At 40.9% G+C, this 16,000-nt stretch overlaps 1 protein-coding gene and 1 pseudogene across 1 annotated transcript in view; one reads left to right on the top strand and one right to left on the bottom strand.

Moving 5' to 3' along the window:
- ZDHHC2 (zDHHC palmitoyltransferase 2) overlaps positions 1-16,000 on the bottom strand; it is a 93,375-nt gene that overhangs the window by 74,685 nt on the left and 2,690 nt on the right. The window lies entirely within an intron of this gene.
- Positions 1,251-1,975, top strand: LOC123575305 (large ribosomal subunit protein uL6 pseudogene; annotated as a pseudogene).

Raw genomic sequence — 16,000 nt, 5'->3', positions numbered from 1 at the left:
AGCCAGGTGTGGTGGCGGGCACCTGTAATCTCAGCTACTCAGAAGGCTGAGGCAGGAGAATTACTTGAACCTGGGAGGCGGAGGCTGCAGTGAGCCGAGATCACACCACTGCACTCCAGCCTGGGTAACAAGAGCGAAACTCCTTCTCAAGACAACAAAAAGTTACGTTATAATTATACAATTTTTATATTATAATTTAATGGCTAACGATTAATAAAAATGCCAACCATATTCAAAAAATTTTAAAAACTTAAAACATTTTTCTATATAGCAAATCGTTCTGATTCTGCGCCCACTTCTTTAGAATTTGCACTAAAGTCAATCTCTTTGGAAATAAAACAGGAAATTTTCATTGGAATAAATACTTTTGCTTACACCAATTCCCTTCTTTGCCCCTAAATGCGGAGGGGCACTGTTTATGAACCCAAAAGGTAAGCAGACATGTCCTTCCAATGGACTGACACAGCTATACCGTGGATCTCTAAGGGGTGATACAATGACCCAAGTTCAACTGCAGATTATTAGAAGTGGCCATTGTGGAATTGAAAGCTGAACAGCCAGCAGAGAGTGACCAAGGGCAGCAGAATTCTGCAGTGTAGTGGCAAGTGTCCAGGGATGGTAAGACCAGCAATGGCATCATGGGCTGACTGTTCTTGGTGGCAAGATCTTGGCCATGCACCAGCTTCCTTTGTTCCAGCTCAAGCTTGACTTGCCAGGCTTCCTTTTGATTTTGGAGGAGTGCCCATATAATTGCAAAACATTTTTTATGTAAGTCAACTAGAGTTGACTTATGTTTACAACCAAGAACTCTGACTGGCACGTAGTTTTAATTTCATTCTGCATCTCATTGCTTAAAGAGTCAGTTTCAGCTCAAGGAGACAAAGGCACCAAGAGAAATAGGGATACAGGAATTTGGGAGTGAAGAAGCTTACTTGTTGCCATTCAAATCACTCTCTTGACCTGCATTGTCCAATAAGTACCCACTAGCAACATTTGTTGCCACTATTCAAATTTGTTGAAATTAACATGAAATGAAATTAAAAATTTCTTAGTTGCAATAGCCACATTTCAAATGCTCAGTAGCCACATGTGTCTAGTGGCTACTGTACTGGATGCTGCAGATCTAGAACGTTCCATCACTGAAGAAAGTTCTGTTGGACAGAATTGGTTAGATGTTTTATCTTGTCTGAATATTCATAAGGCTTTATATTTGTAAATGTAAGGAACAAAAAGTCCCCTATGTAATAATCCCTTCACTGTTGTATAGAAACAAAAATGAGAGGTAACAGGAAGTTGAACACAATTTTACGTTTTTGGTACTAGATTTCTTCCTTTGAAGATGAATCTAAAGAGTAAAGAACCACCTTTTCGCTGTGTCTACCATGAGAATGAAGACCATTCTCTGCAACCAGACTGTCCATATTCCAGAAAATGTAGATATCACTTCGAAGGGATGCCCAGTAATTGCGAAGGGCCCTAGAGGAACCCTGTAGAGGGACTTCAATCACATCAGTGTAGACCTCAGTCTCCTTAGAAAGAAAAAAATGAGGCTCCGGGATTGACAAAAAATGGAGGGGGAACAGAAAGGAATGGGCTGCTGTCTGCACTATTTGTAGTCAGGCACAGGACATGGTCAAGGATGTTGCGCTGGGCTTCCGTTACAAGATGAGCTCTGTGTGTACTCACTTCTCCATCAATGTTGTTATCGAGAAGAATCGGTCTCTGGTTGAGATCCGAAATTTCCTGGTTGAAAAATAAATCTACAGGGTTTGGAGGAGGCCGGGTGTTGCTTGTTCAGTATTTCAAGCCCAGAAAGATGAATTCACCCTTGAAGGAAATGACATTGATCTTGTTGCAAATTAGGCTGCTTTGATTCAGCCAGCCACGACAATTAAATAAAAACAAGGATATCAGAAAATGCGTGGATTGTATTTATGTCTCTGAAAAAGGAACAGTTAAGCAGGCTGCTGAATAAGACCTAAGAGTTCTCCAGCTACAGAAACAAGATGCCGGATGATTCCTAAGACCTATTTGTGATATTTAAATGATGCAATAAAAGACCTATTGATTTGGGGGAAAAAAAGAAGAATAAGGTACCAGTTGGATCATAGAAAAAACACTATACATAGATTTCTTCAACCCAAGGCTTATATACACGTGATTACTTTAAAAGTACATGCACGGAGAAACTTAGAATGTTCGGTCCAAATTTCTCTACATAAAGCTAAATATTAAATTTAGATTTTAAACCAACAGTGCTTGAAGATATAGCTTTATTCCTGGATAACTCCAGCCTTGAAACACAGAATGGTCTCTTTATCCAGTGGCCATTAAGACCCTTTCTGTTCTGTTGGTTGAGCAGGTAATCACTGGGGGCACCTGAAGAATAACTGGTTATATTCAGTTCTGTCTCTGTCAAATTGTACGCTAGATAAGTCATGTCGGGTTTTCTGTACCGCAGATGTGAGTGGAGGTGGAGTCAACGTGTCTTGCCCAGCGGTCTATGGAAACCCACATTGGCTCTGGTTCAAGACACGCTCCCCAGGAGGAAAAAAAAAAAAAAAGCAAGAAAAGAAAATACATCAAATACGTTTTAATATTTAATTTTAATAAGTATGTCCAAGTATTGTCAAAGACTTTAAATGTAAGTTGGACATGAAGTTTAATTACAATTTGTAACTGTACAAGGAAAAAAGTCTAACCACAGTTTTCTCTGGCCTTCAAAAAGAGCAGGCAAAATAAAGAATAAATATTTAATGACGGCATTTAACAAAAAAAGGCATGTTGGCTTTGGATTTGTAGGAGAAAAGTTTTATCATCAGGGATTCTTCCATCACTAGAATTTATCCAGTGTAATCATGTCCTATAAGACTTTGAGTTATTATTTTCAAGTGATAGGCAGTGTGTATTCTGAATTTATTTGGATTATTTCACTGGTTGATAAAACCTTTCTCTATTTGCTCATATTTCAGTCTTTTTGATAATGGGCCATGTCATGTGAAATGCTAGGTTGCTAGTGGAATATCAATAACCTTTATATCTGGAGTATGAGACCGGATCTGTTTTTGTTTTTCAAACATTCAGTATAGATGTTGAGGGATCTGAATACCAATGATTAGAGATTTGGGATTTTATGTTTTCATAAAAATAAGAGGTTTGGGTAATACATTTTTATTCCTTTAAGCTTTCTTTTTAATTCAATAAAATGTCAAAGATGACATTTTTTAACTTTCAGGAATCATAAAAGATTTGACAACTTGGCATAATCACTTTGCGAATTGTTGAAAGAATATGTTGATTTAATTATGGTGTAGAAATTACACAGTTCTAAAATATTTTTTAATGAGGAGAAAAGGTAAATTGGACTATATATATGACGTGACATATATATATGTCTGTGTGTGTTTCCAGTGGTAACAACAGTGACCTATTCCTAATTATAGAAATTTATGATGACTGTTTAATAAGCAGCGTTTTGGAATATGAATACACAAACCTGAATGCAAATTCCAATGACTGAAACTAAAGTTAAAACATTAGTATTCCACTATTTGGTTAAAAATCAGTAAGCACTGCAATGAATTGTATGATGCTACCAACACTGGAATAAAATATCTAGCTCAGTTAAAGTTATTAATTTATTTTCTTTATAAAGAGGTCAGTTATAACTGTTTTCATTGTAAAACAGCTAAAGTATCTGATGTTTACAAAATTTCAGAATCATGACCCTATTGAGGCTGCTTAAATATGACTAGAAATTTTTCAAAATTTTGTAGTGTATTATTTGACAAATATTTATTATTGCCTGCCATGTGTCCAGATATTGGTGATATTCAAATTTAAAAATTAAAAATTACAGGTGTGGTGGCTCACACCTGTAATCCCAGCACTTTGGGAGACCGAGGCAGGCAGATCACAAGGTCAGGAGCTCAAGACCATCCTAGCCAACACAGTGAAACCCCGTCTCTATTAAAAATACAAAAAATTAGCTGGGCCTGGTGGTGGGCGCCTGTAATTCCACCTACATGAGAGGCTGACGCAGGAGACTCACTTGAACCCAGAAGGCAGAGGTTGCAGTGAGCCGAGATTGCACCATTGCACTCCAGCCTGGGCGACAAGAGTGAAACTCTATCTCTCTCTCTCTCTCTCTCTCTCTCTCTCTCTCTCTCACACACACACACACACACACACACACACACAAATTAAAAATTTAGTCTTTAGCTTCAAGGAGCTTCTGGTCTAGTAAGGAGATCAATGTGCAAACATTTTCTATAATAAGATAAATGCACACTGCAATAATAAGTACATTGGCAGCGAAGGAGAAGTGACTCAATGTGCCTGGAATAGTCAGGAAAGCCTGGAGAGAAAAGTAGAATTTGTGCTAAAGCTTAAAAAACATGTAGGAGTTTGCATCATGGAGAGAGGAAGGATGGTTTCCCTGTGCAGGGAATGCCTTCTCTTCCTGAGAGGCGCATTTTGAGAACTAGAAGAAAATATCACACTAGGGATTTCAATGGGAGGAATTTAAAATAGGAAATAAAATTCAAAGATGTTGGAGCAGTTGAATGAACAATTAGGAGGAGGGGAAACAAACACAAAGATGACCAATTGTAGAAAGTCACTGCCACCTCCAGGGCTGGAAGGACAAAGGGAAGGTGGTGTCACTGCAGCCCAAGATGAATGATGGGTCGCCTGGTGGTTGCTGGGGACCATGGAGGTGATTTAGCCACTACTACAGACGTAGCCTGAGACACAGAGAGAGAGAGGAGAAAGAGAAAGAGAGAGAGAGAGAGAGAGAGAGAGAGAGAGAGGGAGACAGAGGAGAGAAGAGAGGAGAGAGAAGAGAGAAAGACGAGAGAAAGAGGAGAGAGAGAATGCAAGTTTACCTGAAAGCCAGATAGTATGGGAGCATGGGAAGTGTTGTTTGCAGGGGTCAGTGCCCTGTGTATAAAGTGAAGCAAAAGAAAAATAAACAATCTAAGACCAAACAGACAACCGACTAGAACAAGCGAGCTTAGAAATCCCCGCCTGGAACACCAGCACTTTGGTTTTGGGAGGCTGAGGCGGGCGGATCACTTGAGGTCAGGAATTCCAGACCGGCCTGGCCAACATGGCAAAACCCTGTCTCCACTAAAAATATGAAGATTAGCCAGGTGTGGTGGTGGGTGCCGTTAGTCCCAGCGACTCAGGAGGCTGAGGGAGGAGAATTGCTTGAACCTGGGAGGCGGAGGTTGCAGTGAGCCACTCCACTCTGAGCACTCCACTCTGAGACAGAGGGAGACTCTGTCTTGATAAGAAAAAAAAAAAAAAAGAATAGAAAAAAAAATGAAATCTTGAATTGGGACAATGGCAAGAGGGATGGAGGGGAAGAAACAGATTCTAGGAAAGGCCCAGAGACCAGTTAGCTAACAGATGTGAAAGACAGGAAGGAGCAGGTGTTCTAGATTCTGGAAAGGAAAAATCTGCAGAAAGGAAATCCAGAGGAAAGGCTTTCAAGGTAAATGGGCCCATCACACTCCATGGGGCTCACCATCAACTAAGGAAGAAAAAAGTCTTTGGCCACCACATCTACCGTTAACTACAACCTTCATGAGACTGTGACCTCCAAGTGAGATGCAGAAAAGAGACACAGATTTGGGAAGTAGGAATGGTTATTTCTGCTTCAGCGGAGTGTACATAAGCCCAGCCCATTTGGGTGTTAACTGAGGTCACATCTGAAGTTTTCTTTGGGGATTTGATCCTTCTATCATTCCTTTGAGTGTTTAACAGCAACTCTTTCGTTTGGCTCTGGTTTGCTTAGCCCTGCAGCTAATCGGAGAGGGTTAGGGCTGCGGCTTTGAAAAATTATTTCATTCTGTGCATCCTTTCTTATGCTACAGATGAGAATACAGGATCACGAAGAAATTAGACGAGTTGTTCAAGGTGACACAGCTATGTGGACAAGCCAAGAACCCAGGTCTCCTGAGGTCCAGCCTGCTGTTCCTCCCACATCACCACGAGCACAAGAGGATCAGCTTGTTATCTCTTAGACTCCAAGCGTGGCAAGCTTCATCAAAGAAGCTAAGCCCAGGAATTTAAAATTCACAGTGGGAACCAAGTAAAATGTCATGGTTAGGTTTTATTAAAAGAATATTAAGTGGCTGGGCACAGTGGCTCACGCCTGTAATCCCAGCACTTTGGGAGGCCGAGGCGGGCGGATCACGAGGTCAGGAGATCGAGACCATCCTGGCTAACACGGTGAAACCCCGTGTCTACTAAAGATACAAAAAATTAGCTGGGCATGGTGGCGGGCACCTGTAGTCCCAGCTACTCGGGAGGCTGAGGCAGGAGAATGGCGTGAACCCGGGAGGCGGAGCTTGCAGTGAGCTGAGATCGCGCCACTGCACTCCAGCCTGGGCGACAGAGCCAGACTCCGTCTCAAAAATAAATAAATAAATAAATAAATAATTATATATATATATAAAGTATACCCAGGATAGTTGATATTCTTGAGTAAAAGATCTAACCTAGAAAAAGCAGAAGAATCACTCAGGGGCTACAATGCTGTGGCATTGGGGGCATGACAGTTATTCATTGTGTGGGGCTGTCCTGAGCACTGCAGGCCATTCAGCACGTCTGGTTCCTCTGCACAACTAAATACAGGGCCACCCCCTTTCCTAGGCAGTATGGCAAACAAAACCATCCTCCTACTGAGTGGGGATTGGAGGTGGGAGGGGGTTTGGAAAGAGTACCGGCTTCTAGACAACCGCTGATAGACTAAAAAAATGGTACAGAAGTTCCATCTTAAATAGGCAATGGTGGGTGGGGTTATTTTTACCATCATGTTCTCTCACACAGAAAAAGAATACTTTCATGTCAACTATATAATGAAATGGTCTCATTTGGAAGAACATTAAATTGGTTTCCAGAGACAGTGAAGAGAAGATAAAGTTTTATCATGTTTGCACTGCAAAGGAATGGTCATATTTCAGGCTAGATATTTAGAAATATAACTGAACTACCAGTGTAAGAGTCTGATTTTCCTCGGAGGGTTGCAACGGAAACATCTGTGTTTGAATTATACTTCTGTCACCTGCTAGCTGTTTGAGCTTGAGCAAGTTACTTAAATTTTCCAACATTTCCTGAGACATTTCTTGTTTCCCAAACAAGAAAACAGGGAAAGCAACATGCGAAAGTCTTTTAACAGGTCCATCCATTCATCCATTCAACACATTTGGATGACTTCCTGTGTTCTAGGTATTGTGCTAGGCGATGGTTATATGATGTGCAAAAAAATAAGCCCAACCAAACCAAAAACAAGGGGCTTGCCTTCGTGAAGTTCATAGTACAGATAAAGAAAATGTCTGCTTCTACAGCTTTTATTTGAATGGGGATAATTCTGTCAGGAGGTCCACTGGTGTGAGTATCATTGAAGATGTCCTACTGGTTTGTACACTGTCTCTGCTTAAATAACACTTGCTATGAGATGTGTATTAGGTTGGTGCAAAAGTAATTGTGGTTTTTGCCATTACTTTTAAAGTGGTGGCGTACACCTGTAACCCTAGTACTTTTTGAATTTTTATTATTATTATTATTTTGAGATGGAGTCTTGCTCTGTTGCTCAGGCTGGAGCACAATGGCAAGATCTCAGCTCACTGCAACCTCCGCCTCCCGTGTTCAAGCGATTCTCTTGCCTCAGCCTCCCAAGTAGTTGGGATTACAGGCACCCGTTACCGCGCCTGGCTTATTTTTGTATTTTTAGTAGAGATGGGGTTTCACCACCTTGGCCAGGCTGGTCTGGAACTCCTGACCTCATGATCCACTTTCCTTGGCCTCCCAAAGTGCTCGGATTACAGGTGTGAGCTACCATGCCCGGCCCATCCCAGTACTTTTGACGGCAAACACCGCAATTACTTTTGAACCAACCTAATATATTCAGATACAAGAATCAGTTTGAAATGCCATGACCTAAACCACAGGCAGTCTGTTTGTGTCTAAAAGCGCAATCATCCTTAATTAGTGGGTTACCTGGACATGTTTCTGTGAATGTTTTGATGCCAAAATATATATTCCTCAAATACTGCTGATGTAAATTTTTAGTATAAAGGTACAGATTGTAAGTAAGAGCTCTGGAATCTTCTCATCAAAGCAGCACATGGTCCAGCTCCGTAGCACAGTCCCGTTATTGGATATTTGCATTTGCGCCTCTAGATGCCTTCTCCACCCTTCTTTGTGTTATGGAAGGCTCACCCCTTAAGATCTAGGGCTCCTTTGTGTTCTGGGTTTTGGTTGGTTCAACCAGTGGAAGGTAGGCAGTGGATCAGAGGCCAGACAAGAATATGAGGATGTTCGTTCGTTCCACCTCCCCCAGCCTGACACCGAAGATCACAGCTTCTGTGGGATACAGTACCTGTCTCTCTTTGTCCCTCAGGCCTGGGGTGGGGGTGAGCACCTAACTCCCAAGGGTGCTCAACCACACTCTGTCAGTTTCCTTTAATTAAATTCTTCTCAGTTGCCACGCTTGAGTGCATCATCTCTTCTCTTACTAATATAACACCCCCACAGCCTGTCAATCGCAGTACAGTCTATTTTTGCTGAATAGAAAAAAATATATACCTCATTGGCCAGGCGTGGTGGCTCACACCTGTAATCCTAGCACTTTGGGAGGCTGAGGCAGGCAGATCACTTCAGGTCAGGAGTTCCAGACCAGCCTGGCCAACAAGGCAAAACCCAGTCTCTACTAAAAATACAAAAATTAGCTGGGTGTGGTGGGAGGCACCTGTAGTCCCAGCTACTCAGGAGGCTAAGGGAAGAGAATCACTCAAACCCAGGAGGCAGAGGCTGCAGTGAGCAGAGATCGCACCACTGTACTCCAGCTTGGACGACAGAGCAAGACTCTGTCTAAAAAAAAAAAAAAAAAAAAAAAAGCCTACTAAATTCCTTATTTAGAAAGTCAATATTATCTTTAATTATCTCTTTTAAAATAAAAAATAACAAAATTATATATAGCAGAACAATACATAACAGTTATAGAGTAGAAACTTTGAAAACAGAGAAAGACAAAATCTTCCCATGATTTTACCAATTAGCACAACCATTGTTATTTTAGCTTGTTTCCATCTGGTCTCTTTTTGTGTGTTTTCTTTTTAGAGCTGAAATGATAGCCTACACACAATTTTGTGTTCTCATAAATATTTCATTACAAACATTTTTTTCGTGCTACTATACAGGCTTCAGAATTATCTTATTAAAATTTTTTAAAAAAGTTTTTTGAGACAGGATCTTGCTCTGTTGTCCAGGCTGCAGTGCAGTGGCATGATCATAGCTCACTGCAGCCTCCAACTCCTGGGCTCAAGTGATCCTCCTGCCTCAGCCTCCCAAAGTGCTGGGATTACCACCATGCCCAGTCTAGAATACTTTTAAATGTTTGCATAGTATTCTATTCTGTAGAAGTACTATAATTCATTAAACCATTACCCTATTGCTAATTATGTAAGTGTTTTCTAATTTTTCACTGGTATAACATACCATAAATAAGTTGGCTCATCTAACATTCCCTTTCTATTTTGTTCTTTTCTTTGGACAGGGCCCCAGAAGTAAAATTAAATCAAAGAGTCAAACAGTTTGCAAAACTATGTAGCTGTGATTATTTTAAATATGTGCACAAGTTCTTTGATACTTCGCCTTTCAAGAAGGCGAATCCCCTACCCTTGAGTGATGAGTGGACTTAGTGTCTTAGTCCATTCTGGCTGCTATAATAAAGTGTCACAAACTAGGTAGCTTCTAAACAACAGAATTTTCTTTCTGATAATTCTGGAGGCTGGGAAGTCTACGATCAAGCCACTGGCAGATTTGATGTCTGGTGAAGGCCAGCTTTCTGGTTCCTCAAAGATGCCTTTCCTCTGGACTCTTACATAGTAGAAGAGGCCAACATGCTTGCTGGGGCCTCTTTTATAAGGGCACTAATTTCTTTCATGAGGACTCCATCCTCAGGACCTAATCACCTCCCAAAGGTTCTGATATGTTTCAGCTGTGTCCCCACTCAAATGTCATCATGAATTGTAGCTCCCATAATTCCCACGTATTGTGGGAGGGGCCCAGTGGGAGATAATTGAATCTGGGGACGGTTTCCCCTTACAGTTCTCATGGTAGTGAATAAGTCTCACGAGATCTGATGACTTTATAAGGGAAACTTCCTTCCACTTGGCTTTTATTCTCTCTTTGCCTGCCATCATGTAAGATATGCCTTTTGCCTTCTGCCATGATTATGAGGCCTTCCCAGCCACGTGGAACTGTGAGTTCGTTAAACCTCTTTTTCTCTATAAATTATCCAGTCTTATGTCTTTATCAGTAGCATGAAAATGGACTAACACAGGCTCCACCCCTGAACACTGCCATCACCTGGGTTAGGGTTTCAACATATGAATTTTGGCAGAACACAAACATTCAGACCATAGCACTTAGTGACTCACTTCTAATGAATAACATAAAGCAGAATTAATAGTGGGCAGTTTCAAAGACTGGTTCATAAAAAGACACCGTGGCTTCCTCCTCAGCTTCACATCACTTGCCCTGTTAGAAGTTAGCTGCCCTGTCATGAGCAGACCCACGGAGAGGGCCGTGTAGCAGAGGATGGGGGTCGCCATGTGAGTGAGTGTTCTGGAAGTCAGTCCTCCAAACCGCAGTCATTCCTTCTGATGCCTGTAGTGTGAGCCAACAGCTTGACTGCATCCTCACCAGAGACCTTGAGCTTGAATCACCCAGCAAAGCTGCTCCTGACTGACTCAGAAACTGTGTGAAATCATGAAAGCTTGTTTTCTTCGGCTGCTGTAATTTGGGGTAATTTGCAATGCATCAATAGATAAATAATAGAGCAACAATGGAACTATTGTTTTGGAGCATTTGTTTAACTCAGTTCAAATGTGAGGCACTTAAAGAGCATCCCAACTCCAGTTAATCACAGCAAATTACTGCCATTTAAGAGACATGCAAAGAGCCAGTGAGGGACATATGAAGGATGAAGAGGGAGAGAAAAGGGAGAAGAGAAAAAGAGAGGAAAAAAAGGAAAAAATAAGTTAGCAAGAGAGGGACATGGGAAAGATGACTACGTGTCCTAGTTTAGCTTGGATAGTCCCAGTTTGTAGCACTGTCTTGATGTGGTTCTGAATAGAGTCCCTTTTCACTTTCAAAAGTGTCCTGGTTTGGATGATAAATTATATGACCCTAGATATAGGTCAATAATACGCCTTCCCCCAACCCAGTTCTTCGCTTTAATACTCTGTCTTTCCCTGATGCCTCTTGCCCAGTCTGCTCCAGCTCCACCGCACTTGCTCAGAGTCCTAAATTTCCCAGCAAACCACAGTCTCACTGGCACCTCTTCCATGGCTTAGAAGCCACCTCTGTTTACTTCCCAGTATTCCTGCATCACAGTCAGGAATTCATCATGGTGGTGAAGAGCTTGGCTTAGGAATTAGGCAAACCTGGGTCTGAGTCTTGGTTTTATATTTATTGCTATATAACCCTAGGGAAATTATTTCACTTCTTTATGCCTCAGGTATAAGCTGGGGCGTATATTATCTACTCTCTCATAGGAATGTTGAGGATATTAATAAGAGTATGTACATAAAATGCTCAGCATACTGTCTGGCATATATGTATGTATACATATGCTAAGCATTTTATATGCATAATATATGTGATGACTATATGTTAGCTACTATCAGCATTTAGTACCCGAGAAAAAAATCCATCTCATGGAGATGCTTTTTGTTGTTGTTGTTTTTGAGACAGAGTCTTATTCTGTTACCCAGGCTGGAGTGCAGTGGTGTGATCTCGGCACTCTGCAACCTCCACCTCATGGGTTCAAGCAATTCTCCTGCCTCAGCCTCCTGAGTAGCTGGGACTACAGGCGCGTGCCACCATGCCCGGATAATTTTTTGTATTTTTAATAGAGATGGGGTTTCACCGTATTAGCCAGGATGGCCTCAATCTCCTGACCTTGTGATCCGCCCGCCTTGGCCTCCCAAAGTGCTGGAATTCCAGGTGTGAGCCACCGTGCCCGGCCGGAGATGATTTTTAGTTGTTGGGACATGTACCTTACTAGAAAACTCTCAAGTATGTCATTGTATTTATTTGTTTTAATGTTAGGAGGCAGAAAATGTTAGGAAATGTGTCAAGCAGTAAAGGAAAAGTCAAGCAGACAATATCAACCCTTCAGGCTCGATATGCCTTACTTTGCTTATTCATTCATTCATTCGCTTACACATTCATTCACTTATTTTTTAACAAATATATATTGGTTATCTTTCAAATACCAGGCACTATGCTAAGCACAGGATTAAACAGCACTTTTCAAAAAATAAATAAATACCCTAAAGCTTGATTCCCATTTCTTAAAGGAAAATCTTACATTAAAAAAAGGCTGTTGTGTGGCAGTACTAAGTAAGTAGGGATTTGAAGCCAAATTGAGAAATTATATATATACACACACATGTTTTTCTGATGATCAAATCTTTCAAATTGACTTTGAACAGCAGGAGCAATTTTCGGCTATAAAAAGGAATGTATTTTAGCTTTTGACCTAATGATTTAAAAAACAGAGGAACCTAAGAGTGGGAAAATGCAAATTATGTGAATATATAATTTGGCATCGGTGACATATCAGCAGAAGGAGCTGCTGACAGGAAGACATTTTTTTTTCTTTTTAGCCGTAGGCATTCCTCATTTCTGTTTTTAGGAACAAGGAAAACTAGTGGACAGAAATATCCCTGGTTACATGGACTACATATTTTACATGCACAGCATAAAATATTTAATAAAACGAAGGAGGTGCCTGAAAAATCGAGACCTCAATAGATGAAGGTGGTCACAACAATTAAAATACATCCTTTCTTCCCCCTCATGGAACAGGATAATGAGGTATAGAAATAATATATAGGATTGCTGTAAACTATTTGGCAGCATTTGCCAGATGAAATTTTGAAAAAACATCTTTTCACTGTCTTCATTCCACTTAAATAATGAGTACCACATTATATGTTTTGATAGCCCATGAATTTTTATCTTTATTTTAATCGTTAAGGTCAAGTTAGCATTGATTACTAATAAGCTGATTCTAAATGAATAGTATTATTTCAGGAATAATAGTAACTAACGTTTATTAAATGTTTACTATGTGCTCAGTTCAGTGCTTTCAAGGCAATTTCCCATTTAATTCTCACCACCACCCAAGGACACAGCTGCTATCATGATCTCATCTCACACATGAAAAAGCTAGGGGTGGAAAGTGTTACGACCTTGTTTAATTGCAAAGGAAGTTAGCAAAACAGCCAAGATTGGAGCTTGGAAAAGTGTGACTCCAGAGCCCACGCTTACCCGACATGCTATTCTTAATGGAAGGGCTCATGTAGCTCACCTGTTTATTCATATTTTCTAATTTGTTCTTTTTGAAATAGTTATTCCTGTTCGGATTCCACTTTTAATCCTTGCCCATTTTCTCAATTCTATGCAAGGCTCATTTAACTTTATAGTTATGCAAGTCCACACCTGTCTGAATGATACACTGGCTCATTCATTTAGTTGAAAGGTAGACACCAAATTGATTTTTAAAAAGACATAGGAACCTAATTGAAAAAAAAATTCATGAATCACCTTAATGAGGAATTGGTACCAGGAAATCCAGTACAGAGAACCTCAGACAATTTGCTTTTGGAAAAGCTCTAATCAAGCACATATTCATCTGGACTGAAAATGCCTCTCTAGCAAGACATTGTGTGATAATGAAGTACGGGAGGTGACAGCCATTTCAGTCACTTCTAAACAATTATTTCTCATTTTTCTGTGTCTGAAGACGATGATATGTATATTTATTACCGAAAAGTGAGGTGACCAGTATTCTTTCCAGCATTGGGTAAATTAAAGACAAAGTGGACATCCTTTGCAAATTCTTGCATTTTTTTTCTTTGCAGCTGTTGTTCATCATTTCCTTCCCTAATTTGTTCCAAGACTAGCTGGCTTGTCACGGTTGTTTCCTCGTGCTCCACCACTCTGCCATGACAGCTGAAGGTATGTTCTGTGTTCTTTAAAGCCCCAATTTTTTTCCCCCAAATAGCTTCTGCCTCATGCAAAATAAAAACATTATAACATCTTGCTATTATCTATTTTATATACATTTACATTCTGCTGGAGTTACACCCTTTTTAACGCAAACCTATTTGGAATTTGGTTGTTGAGTCCCTAATTCTTACTGATGAAAGTCAAGAAATCGATGAGACAGTTAATCATAACTCTTTAAACATCAAATTCTCTCAGAGTTTATCACTATGTGGGTGACGTCTTTGGTATCATGAGCCTTTTTACCATCTTAATATTCCTTCCTCCATTATAATTTTGAGAAAATCAAAATCCACTTCCATGTAATAGAAAACATTACTCTTGGCTGGGCGTCGTGGCTCATGCCTGTAATCCCAGCACTTTGGAAGGCCAAGGTGGGCAGATCACAAGGTCAAGAGATCAAGACTATCCTGGCCAACATGGTGAAACCCTGTCTCTACTAAAAATACAAAAAATTAGCTGGGTGTGGTTGTGTGCACCTGTAGTCCCAGCTACTTGGGAGGCTGAGGCAGGAGAATTGCTTGAATCTGAGAATTGGAGGTTGCAGTGAGCCGAGACTATACCACTGCACTCCAGTCTGGCGACAGAGTGAGACTCTGTCTCAAAAAAAAAAAAAAAAGAGAAAAGAAAAGAAAAGAAAATATTACTCTTTCCCTTATGTGTTTCTTACCATCCTGTATTTATCCAAACTTAGACATACTTGCATACTGGCCCAAATTTCCGTATCCCAGGAAAAGATAGGCTACATAGTTTTTGAAGCCTAGTGTGAAATGAAAATACAGGGCCCTTAGTTTTAAAAAAAAAAAAAAGGCAGGAAATAGTGTGGTTTAAGGTGTTAAACATAAACCTTTTTCCTTCCTTCTGTGGTTTCTCTCAACTTGTCATAGGGTTTTTTATGTGCTATTTAATGTCATTCCAAGTAAATCAAATTAAAAAAAAATTAATACAATGTTTTCACAGGCACTGGGGAGAAAAAAAATTAGTATGATGTTTATTGCTTATATTGGGCAATGCCAGTTTTAAATGCAAATATCAGAACATTTAACTCCTATGTGGAATCACTGAAATTACATAACTGATACCTCATGGCACTGATAACCCAACCTACAGTAGACGGGCAACCCCAAGGGTATTACAACCTTCGGGCTAGAAGCCCTTAAGTACTTGGATTGAAGATGAGTGAAAGAAAGGTTTGGATGGGCGCAGTGGCTCATGCCTGTAATCCCAGCACTTTGGGAGGCCGATGCGGGCAGATCACGAGGTCAAGAGATCAAGACCATCCTGGCCAACATGGTGAAACCCCGTCTCTACCAAAAATACAAAAATTACCTGGGCGTGGTGGCACATGCCTATAGTCCCAGCTACTTGGGAAGCTGAGGCAGGAGAATCGCTTGAACCCAGGAGGCGGAGGTTGCAGTGAGCTGAGATTATGCCATTGCACTCCAGCCTGGCAACAGAGTGAGACTCAGTCCCCCCACCAAAAAAAAAAGAGGTTTATCTCCACTGAGTTGTAGTACCCAGTTCGCTACAGCCTATGCACCATGGCACTGCCAGCCTAGGATAGAATGGCTTCCACCATACTCTGCCTGAAGACTTTCTGGGTCATGTGTGTCCTACCCGACTCCTATCTATACCTGTACCCAGGCCCCTGTTAGGGGATGGAGACTGAAGGCAGTAGCTGGACAGGGTGGGGAGGGTGAGGCCCTTGGCAAGGGTGAGGCCCTTGGCAAGGCAGAGGGTAGCCAAGAATCCTAGGAAGGTGGGAAGGGAATGGGAAGGAGAGCTGTGAGTGAGCAGAGGCTCTATTCCCCTGCACAAACTCCATTTTCCCACTGACTTAAAAATCGTTAAGAATTTCAAAAGGGTGACTGCGGAGGATTATAACCCATGTGTGGGGCCCTTCTGACAT

Source organism: Macaca fascicularis, chromosome 8 (genome assembly GCF_037993035.2).
Source record: "Macaca fascicularis isolate 582-1 chromosome 8, T2T-MFA8v1.1".
In the NCBI taxonomy this organism is placed as follows: Eukaryota; Metazoa; Chordata; class Mammalia; order Primates; family Cercopithecidae; genus Macaca; species Macaca fascicularis.
The sequence above is the reverse complement of the archived record's forward strand: the minus strand, read 5'-3'. Positions and strand labels throughout refer to the sequence as shown.